At 35.7% G+C, this 10,943-nt stretch overlaps 1 protein-coding gene across 1 annotated transcript in view; it reads right to left on the reverse strand.

The window, feature by feature from the left end:
- The window catches only part of LOC121736524, a 106,632-nt gene extending 96,832 nt beyond the window's left edge, over positions 1-9,800 (reverse strand). The window contains exon 1 of the mRNA XM_042127770.1: positions 9,677-9,800. The gene's annotated coding sequence lies outside the window, so the exon portion shown is untranslated. The remainder of the gene's footprint in view (positions 1-9,676) is intronic.
- Between the last annotated feature and the right edge of the window lie 1,143 nt (positions 9,801-10,943).

Genomic DNA, 10,943 nt, shown 5'->3' on the forward strand with positions numbered 1-10,943 from the left:
AGACATCGCAGGTGCATCTCCTAACTCACTTTTCTTAATCATATCTAATCTTAATTTAGCTTTGTATTCAATGTATCTCTCTTCCACAGTGTCAAACCACTCTTCCTCAAAATAAGCTACTTGCGATCTTTCGGGCTCAGGTACAGCGCTTACAATCTTATAATGGTTTTCTCTAAATTTTGTCCATAATTGTTCTAAGCTTTCCAATCTGGTGTCAATATAAATTGAAGTTAATTTGTCTTTAGCTGTCTTTTTATAATTGGTAAAAGCTTTGCTTATCTGTGTACCAATTTCCTTTTGCTCCGGTAAAAGTGACTCCATTATGTCAATCGCAATAGCGCCAAAATACTACTGTCATAAACTTCACGGAAGACAATTCGCACAGCTCATATAACTGACAAGTCCAAGCCACTTAACTTGAAGAGTCTCTTATTTACAATCTACTTACGGTCTATTGTCCTTGCACCTACTACTCACTGCAATCCAATTTTCTTGTTATTTGCACACACTACTCACTGCAATCCGAATCTCCTGTCACTGCAATCCGAGCTTCCTGTCACTGCAATCCGAGGGTCCCTGTCACTGCAATCCGAGGGTCCTGTCACTTGCACTCACTAGTCACTTGGGTCCTGTCCACTCACTATTCACTGTTCCACCGCACTCACTATTCACTGGGTTCCTACCTTGTCCGCCGCACTCACTATTCACTTCACTTCTTCACTGTCCACTACACTTACTACTCACTCACTTAGATCCCTGGTTTCGGCACCATATGTTGCTGCGTAGGGTAACCTCAATGAAACCACCACACTGCTGTTGGAACTCGGTTTATTCGAAACTAATTCGGGCTTATATAGGCTCACATAAAGTTTTCGATAGCGCGATGTAGCGGACTACAAAATTTGTATAGTGCCATCTGTTATCACATCCTATAACTAAAATAACAACTATCGAACTAACAACTTCTATTTAACCTGCCTAGATATGAACCTATACTAGGTGGGATCTTTATATGTCAACGTTCTCAATTGGCAATATTATTTTGTGTACTTATGTCACCTGTCATACCTCTAATTCGTATTAAACATCTATATATATATATATATATATATATATATATATATATATATATATAAGGTGCATTGGGGCAATCTCGTAAAGTTTTTGGAAGAGTGAGTATATTGTGTCATTGTTTCCAAGTTTAGAAGACGAATTTGTATATATTGTTACCTATAACTGTAACATTTTAGTTATAATAAACATATTTCCATGTGAATTGTATATTTTTTAGTTCAAAAGTATTTACGGATTTTGATATAACTACCCCTTTAAAATATAACCCTATTTCTACTTTTCATGGGTAATTTCGAATACTCAAGGGGTAATTTCGAATAGCAGCCGAAACACGACCTAATGTAATAATACATTTAAGGCACATATTTATTTTTATTCTATTTTACCCCATACAAAAACATTGTGCATACAAGCCATAGAAGACACCAAACTAAGTTTTGTATCGAAAAATTTTCGAAATTACCCCATCCGGGATGCAGATGTCCTCAACATTTGGAGCAAAGAAATAAATAGAATAAGAACAATAAAAAAGCCAACGAAAGTGGTAGCTAACAGAGATAGAACTATTAACCTATCAATATACAGAAAATCAGCTGGTTAGGGGTGCGTTTTAGGGTTCCGTAGTCAACTAAGTTTTGTTGATTAGTGAACTAAAACGACTAAAACGGTACACTAATAAGCTGTTTTTTGTATAATGATAGGTTATTATAGTTATATAATTCAAGAGTAACCTTGTCCTACAAATAGAACAATCCATATTTTAGGACCATCAAATCGGAATATTATATTATGTTGCGCACCCCTGCAAAAGACTATGAAAAAATTTTTGGGGAAATTTCGTTAACAAATTTACCCCACTGGGGTTATTTCGAATGTTTATTAAAAATCATAGCTAGAGCAACATAACCTATTCTTAGGAAAGCAAAAAACGTCAAAGCTTCTTTAAAACAAACAAAATATTACGTAACTTACCTAATTTCTGTGTAAAACAATACGGGGTAATTTCGATAATCCCAAAAAAATCATAAAATTGCACTTGGCGCGAAAAAATGAACTTAGCGCACATACACTGCCGGCTGACGGCTTGAGGGAAAGGAAGTGGGGGAGGTGATTAAATTGGCGTCTCGGTTAATGTAGCCAGAGCTCAAAATTACTTTCTGTTTGGTAATTATTTGCCATTTTCGGAATATCCCCATATTTTTTTTCTTCCGAATTTACCCCAATGCACCATATATATATACCAAATAAAACACACTAAGCCTCCCGCAAAATCCTATTAAAAATAAAAACTAAATGGAGTGAGATTTCTGTTATTACGTTAACGTCATTTTTCACTGCGCTCGCCTGCACCACTGACGTTGTCGCACTTGATAAATGAGTTGAATCTACGTGGCGTGAAGACGTAAAAAGTAATGCTTGGACTTTTATTGGCTTTACTAATGATCACTGTAAAAAGAAAACAGTACCTATGGTCTGAACCAAGAAGCGAGACACAGAAATTCATATAAAGATAAAATTTGTGCAAAATTTTGTGAACAACTTTATGGTTTGGTCCCTATGAATATTGTTTTTTCATACCTAAATTTGGTGTTCAAATATTTTCAAAAATGATACGATTATTATTTAAGATTAAAATTAGCCTAACTGGTCCAGCGAGAAATTAAAATTACAAATTATTATATTATTCTAAATAAAAAAATTAAATAAGTACATAAGATTATCGTCTCGTGGCGTTTGTTGCGATTCTCCTTCAACACCGCTGGGCCTATGTCCTTGAAATTTTGTTTTAAGTACGCCTGAGAATCGGCCAAATTTATATTTAAACCCCTAATAACTTATAATAAGGCAGACCAAAGTTTGCTGAGCTAGCTAAAAGTATTAACACGTATACAAGTGCTAGTTCAGACACAGCGGGAACCGCGCGGTTATACCGCTGCAGCTTATTACTGGCGTTGTATTACAGTGTTCACACTAACCACCCGGTTTTTACCCGGGAAACGCGCGGCTCCCACTGTGTGTGAACAAGCACTAAGTATATTTATCTAGGTAACGGACCTTTCCAAAACTCTCCAAATTGTGGCAAAACTAACACAGAAAAATCTAGTAAATGTGCTGACGTCACATGTGACGACACGTCGATATAATTGGACACGACGCGCGTCAGAGATTTCGTAAACGCGTCTGATATATCGGAATATAGAATTGGGATAGCCGCGGTAATCCCACATAATTCATTCAGCTGAATGAAATTTGACACAGATTGTAGCTTCTAGGCCGAGAAAAATGTACGGTTCATTTGGGATGAAACCTGGGAGGTAACAGCTTAAGCTACCCGCTTTTCCCTTGTAAAATGTATGGTTCATGTGGCATAAACTTGCGGATAACTCACGAAAATCACGGAACCATAATGCCTTTTTAACCGACTTCCAAAAAGGAGGTGGTTATATTATGTTCGGCTGTAGATATTTTTTTTATACCAATAAAAAGTGGTCAAAAAGGTTTGTTTGTATTTGTATGGTAAATTGGAAACGTCATATGATAGACGAAGACAGCGGACATCTTAATTATACGCTGCATAGTTTATGATGTTTAATTTTCATTAGCAGATAGGAAAATGAATGTACTTATAGCAAGTCAATATGATATTATTATGCTGTCCGGAACTATTTTATAATCTACTGTATGTTATTTTTACTATGACATCAAAACAAAAGCAACAAAAACAACGTAAAATCCTTTATTATTGTTTCAGTTTCTAACAAACACGCTTTGATGTCTCATAAAACTAGCGAGCGGCAACCCTAGTGTGTAACAGGTGTGACACAAGATGAAAACTTTTGCTCCATCCCTAATTTCGTAATATCTTCCATATACACAGTTTGGTCGACTTTGGCAGAGTTCTCCCAGTAGTTTGCCGTATATTTTACTGTTTACCGTAAAGGATGTTAACTACTAGTCGCTATACTTGTGTCTCTTAGAAAAGTTATTTATTACAAACGATAAAACAAGTTAATCTAGCATTTAGATTCTAGACTTTTTAATTCTAAGGATCGGATCCTTATAACAAGACTTTACGCTGTTGCCATTATCGTAGCAGAGAAAGTTTTACTTTACTTAAGCTTTAGTTTAGTTAAAGTAAAATTTTTCATCTGTCTGTCTGTCTGTACTATTGGCTATGGAGATACTTTGAGTCTCGGGAAAGGACATTGGATACTTTTTATCCCGGAAAATGTACAGTTCTCACGCGATAAATAAAATTTGGCGCAACGGATTCATAATTCATAATTCGTTTATTGCCAGAATGAACTACAGATTGGTCTTAATTCTACAGTGTGTAACAAAAATAAGTGATAATACTTTAGGGTATGTACGTGTTCCTTGTAGAGAGTTCACTGTGAAAGTAGCAGCGCTGAAAGACGAAAATTTTTTTTCACTTTTGTATGGACAAGGGCATGCGTCACGAGTTTCCCCATACAAAAGTGAAAAAAAAATTTGGTCTTTCAGCGCTGCTACTTTCACAGTGAACTCTCTACAAGGAACACGTACACACCCTAAAGTATTATCACTTATTTTTGTTACACCCTGTATATATTATACTATTGAATCTTTCATTCTACCATATTAAAATGGTGTGCAATACAAAATCAAGTCATAATAATTAATATTTGTATAATTAATATCAACGCAGTTGAGGGCGTCATCTAGTATCAAATAAATAGATATTTAAACAAGTTGCGGTGCAGAAAATGAAACGAAATTTTCAAAATTGTAAAAGATTTCAACAGTTTTAGCCATTCCAAAAGCAAACCATTTCAGGTAAGTAGTTAATTTTAACTGATATTACGATAAGCCGCCTGAAGACCGGCGTGGGGTTGGCTGATAAAAAATAGAGTTTGGCTCGGCGTCTTCAAGTAATAACTGACGAAAGCTTTATTAATATCATAATATTTGCTGGTTTCATTTTAAATGGTTTATCGTTCTATCATTAACACGCATTTATCAGCTTGGGCTGTATGTATGTAACGGAATCTTTGAGCACGATTTTTAACTATCTCCAGTAGTCTAATTAATTCGAAACTTTGCATACGTATTAAGAGCCAATGTCTACAATTTGTTAAAGTTTATTGGAAAAAATAAAAAAATAAAAGTTTTTATTATTATTAGATTTAAAGATGAAATATTATAAAATGAAGGAATAGTTATTCTTTCATTTGAAATCTTCGTTTATCAAACAGAAACTACAGAACCCTAAAAAGTTGCGCCTTCTACATTATAATATAAACACTGAAATCTGTAAAATCAGTTCGAGAAATCATAACTCGTAGACTTTCTTTTCATGATTGATGCTGACATACTCGTTACTTCGAGCACTACATCTTATATTATTATTTTAATTATATGTTGTTAGTTCCAGACAAACCTAAGTTGCTTACGAAGATTGTGTCTCGTAAGATGTGTGTTTCGAAACAATAAAAAGAATCAAACAATAATATTTTGAAGGTTTTCAGTACTATAACAGGGGTCACCAAATGGCGGACCGCCGACCCATTGTGTGCGGACCAAGCATAATAAAATAATAATATGTTCGAAGATGAACTTCGTTAAAAATAAATTCGGTCTCAACATACTGATGTTCATCAGTTGATGAACATATAGCAACAAAAATTGTCACTTTTCTTAAGATCTTTGATACAAACAATATATACCTGTGTTATTTCCGTAATTACATTTGTTAAAAAAAATGTGCGGACAGCGAAGGTCATTTTATTTCTTAAAACAGACTCCGAGCGAAACTAATTGGTGACCCCTGCTCTATAAGAATACAAATATTTTTCGCAGAATTTATCATTAATTTTGCGAAAGTACAAAATTAAATTATCTTCAATTTATTAAGGGACCTGGCCATTTTGCGAGTATCTCGAGAGATATAAACGAAGAACGTTTCAATTAAATTAAATTTGTTTGCCCCCATTTGCAATATATTAGATTCTCAGACGTAGATCACCGTAGTCCGCAGAGCCTCAGATAAAAGGTTTTGTTTAGTTTTACATTTATAAAAGAGATTTCGTTAGGTTTAAGTTAAATGAAGGATTGTCTGTAGAGTTTACCGAAGTTCGAGCTTTTACAGTAACATAATATGTATGTTTGGAACGCTCTTGGATCGCAGCTAAGCTGTCTTGAAGCGGAAGAAAAAAGAGATAGAAGAAAGGTTATGTTTTAAAATATTTTTTCAGCACCAGGTAGAAGCAGGAGCAGTTCACTGCTCCTCAAATTTAAGGTCAGAATTTATTCAAACACAAAGATCAAATCGAGATATGGCATGTGAAATTCTCCCGAAAATTTCCAAAGTAACTCTTGAGATATGGTAGTCGTCGATTCTTTACCATTAAAAACCCGATTCTTACGAAAAAGACGAATCTAAAAACATCTCAGAAGATTAAATATCGACAGCTGTTTAGACTCTGGAGCGAATCAAATAAATACTAGAAAATGCAATCCGCATCTTCGTAGTCGGTTAATTACGTGCATTACTCATGTAACTGTCACAGTTCAGGCTGTATTTCCGGCGGAAGTCGGCGAAATGCGGTGAGCATCGCATACTTCACCGTCAAAGTGAAACTTACCTACTAGTACTGTTTGAAATTGGAATTAAAGTTTGGTTGTGGCGACTCAATGTTGATGATTTTTGGCTACTATGGTTTATGTTATACTAGATGAAATGAAATCTGTTTATCGCGTGGAGCCGTATATTTTTCAGGGTTGAACTATCCTATGTCTAGAACTCTAGTATTTCCATTCCAGATTTCAGGAAAATCGGTGCAGCGGTTTAGACGCGAAGAGGTAACAGACAGACACACTTTCGCGTTTATTATATTAGTATGAATATATTTTTAATTTAATATATTTTATGAAATGCCTACAACCTCCTTGCGTCGCAACTTGTGCATTTTTTTTAATGAAATAAGGGGGTCACCTGATGGAAAGCAACTTCCGTTGCCCATGGACACTTGCAGCATCAGAAGAGCTGCAGGTGCGTTGCCGGCCTTTTAAGAGGGAATAGGGTAATAGGGGAGGGTAGGGAAGGGAAGGGAATAGGAGAGGATAGGGAAGAGAATTGGGCCTCCGGTAAACTCACTCACTCGGCGAAACACAGCGCAAGCGCTGTTTCACGCCGGTTTTCTGTGAGAACGTGGTATTTCTCCGGTCGAGCCGGCCCATTCGTGCCGAAGCATGGCTCTCCCACGTATGAATTCTAATATCTCCCACGTACATTGTGCGGAAACCGTAAATGAGGTGATAAAATCTGTCTATATCTTGTCCAGGACTAATGAATATAATATTATTATGCCTTATTATCAAATCAAAGTATTAAGTCCTTTCTATCTCTGTTAGCTACCGCTTTCAAGATTTTTTGCAGATAGAATTGTTGTTCGTCTTATCAAAATGAAGCTGCTTACAAAAAATTGGCTTGACTGTAATAAAAAAAAAAATTGTTCTACGGACCTTCTTACTCTTTATTCATCATTATCATATTATTCATATATCATATTATGTATAGGCTTGTCACTCAAAAATCTGTCATTTCTCATGTGTGTGTTTTGTAGTGTGTGTAATGTTTTATTTGTTAAAAAAATGTATGAGAAAAGCATAATTTCAAAATAATATTAGTTCGATGCACTCCTTCACCATATAAACTATAACTGTGCAAAATTTCATGCACCTACGTTTCCCCATTTTTCGTAAAAAGGGTTACAAAGTTTTTCGTTCGCGTATTAATATTATGATAAATATTTTTCATACGTCATACAAGTTGAATGCAACCTCTTTTATTAACATAATAATACATTGTATTCAAGAAAATCCTTTTCAAGAATCCAGGCGTAATACTTCACACTTTAACCGAGTGCATAGATGTCAAAGGTTATCTAGGTTTCAGGTTGCGAAACCCAGCAAGTATCTTTTGTTGTCGCTTCCTTTTCTTTTCGCCGTCCTATTTTTTGTTAGAATATTTTTAGTACGCATTTTTTTTTAATTGTTTTTTTATTCTCTACCATGATTTTTTTTAGTTTTTTTTTTAGCATTTAAAAGTGATGAAATATTTTATTTTTACAAGCTTTACAAAAACACTTTGATCGTTATCAAATTAATATTCGTATTGGATGTCTATTCTAATATCAAAATATAATAATACCCGCCACACCGGTTTCGGTAACGGTGGCCGGTTTCATTGAAACCAAGCCAGGTGCGCAGGAGTGCCAGTGGAACGGAAGACCGACACGACTGGCGAGACATCAGGCGCAGGACCGACTTTTTACATGCCCATCCGACTCATGGATCATCTTACTTGTCAGACAATCAAGTGGTCCGCCTGCATTGTCCTAACTAAACTTGGAAATAACATGTTTCCAACGCGGGAATCGAATCCACGACCTCCGAGTACGCTATTAACCACTGGACCATATATATCAAAATATAATATAGTCGCTGTTAAGCATTAATTGTGTTCTAACTTAGGAAGGTTCTAATCCAAAAAAAATTGTTTCTTGTTGAATTTTGAATGCAGTCTTGTTGTAAATTAAATGATCTATTAAGAACATAACTGCATTCATAACTCAATACGTATTTTTGTGGGTTAGTACACAAATGCTTTACAGCGTTTATATAAAAGTCTTTTCGCTTAAACCCCTAAATTATTATTTTATAGATAGCAGCAAAATAATTTTAGAGCAAAAATATTTGGAATCCCGAGACCTTTTTCGGTCGTTATTAAGGATAAATTTTATCATAAAAGAATTTATGGTTCCCGTGTCATAATAACTAGCTATTTGACCGAGCTTTGCTCGGTATTCGATAAAACACGAATAAAATGACATTTTCTAAGAATGATTCCCAGCTAGATAGATTTATCGCCCCCGAAACCCCCTATATACTAAATTTCACGAAAATCGTTGGAGCCGATTCCGAGATTCCAATTATATATTTATATACAAGAATCGCTCGTTTAAAGATATAAGATTAAGCCGCTACGCAAAAAATTGCAGCCAGCATCTAATTCGGTTATATAGTCGAAAATACATTGTAAAGTTATGTTTTTACCACAAAAAGTTATTATATTATAATAAAATATTTTTTTTATGAAATAAAAATATCACGTTTATTTCTTATTTCCGTGCATTATATATACTTTACTTTCGTAAATATACGAGATGAATTCAATTTTTTTAAATTTTCATAATTTCTGCAGACAACGGTATAATTTTATATATTTTTTTAATGAAATAAGGGGCAAATGAGCAAACGGGTCACCTGATGGGAAGCAACTACCGTCGCTCATGGACACTCGCAACATCAGAATAGCTGCAGGTGAGTTGTCGGCCTTTTAAGAGGAAATACGCTCTCTTCTTGAAGGTTTGCAATATGTTAAAAAAATGGAATATCAATAGCACCATATCGACGATAGTAGCATGTTTAAAAAAATAGTAAATTTATAGTAAAAAAAATAAAAAAGTATTCATCATATCTTAGAAGTGCCATTGTGTATGGCATAAAACATAATATTTAAAACAATATCATACGAACAAAATCATGAATGGGAACTCACCTGTTGTGTTGTCTTTGACTTAGTCTTGACCTCGCTTTGTGTTGTATAATTTAGTTCATGCAGACATCAAAATGTCATTATAGCCGAAATATTTATGGCATGGGGGCACAACCGCTCGCGGCGACGCGTAGAGTTACACTGAGCGGGCCTCGGACCTACGTAGGTGTGAGCAATCAAGTGGGAGTTTTTAGACAGAGACGAACATATAATTCACATAGGACTGAAAGAGATAGAGCAGCACAGCCTCTGGATGCCCCTAGGGAAGATTTGGGTAGGCCGGGATTTGTACCTCGTTGTAATCTGACGTCAGTACAGATGGGTTTGACCGAAATCTCTTAATTTACCAAGTTTAAGGTGAAAAGTGGGAATTGGGCTGTATGCTTATGAGGTCTTAATAGGCCTGTATGCCCTTTTTAGAGGTATTTTTGGGTATAAATACCGATAATTTTGTCTTTCGAGAGTAATTATATTCTGAGAAAGGATAGAATTAATTCTAATATCAGGATTTTTTTAATGAAATAAGGGGGCAAACGAGCAAACGGGTCACCTGATAGAAAGCAAATTCCGTCGCCCATGGACACTCGCAGCATCAGAAGAGCTGCAGGTGCGTTGCCGGCCTTTTAAGAGGGAAAAGTGTAATACGGGAGAGTAGGGAAGGGAATAGGGGAGGGTGGGGAAGGAAATAGTGGAGGGTAGGGAAGGGAAAAGGGTAGGGATTGGGCCTCCGGTAACCTCACTCACTCGGCGTGCGGCGTGAGCACAAGCGCTGTTTCACGCCGGTTTTCTGTGAGTCCGCGGTATTTCTCCGGTCGAGCTGGCCTATTCGTGCCGGAGCGGCTCACGCAAGTCATAAAATTTTATAACGGTTGACGTTTAGTTTCCGAGCAACTAGTTATTATTACTAGCTTAACTATATTATGCTGCTTATAGTTCTAAACAATGAGTTTCTAAAATACTAGAGTAGCAATGTCTTACAAAAGATTCTCAGAAATGCGTAACCACTTTTTTGTTCAAAAGATAATGTCAAGTCATATATTCGTTATGTCATTATGTATGTGAGATATGCCTGCAGGCATCTTCGAAGTGGCAACGCGTTGCTACCGTAAACTTCCAATCTAGTTACGTTAGTAACATAGAATATCATTGGTTCTAAATATATAACCGTGACCATCAAGACTTTATAAAATATAACAATTATTATAAAATTTCGTCATTTTCAATAACACGCAGGTTCAACATGTGACAATGTAACAAACATTGTCACATG

Source organism: Aricia agestis, chromosome 19 (assembly GCF_905147365.1).
Source record: "Aricia agestis chromosome 19, ilAriAges1.1, whole genome shotgun sequence".
Taxonomy (NCBI): Eukaryota; Metazoa; Arthropoda; class Insecta; order Lepidoptera; family Lycaenidae; genus Aricia; species Aricia agestis.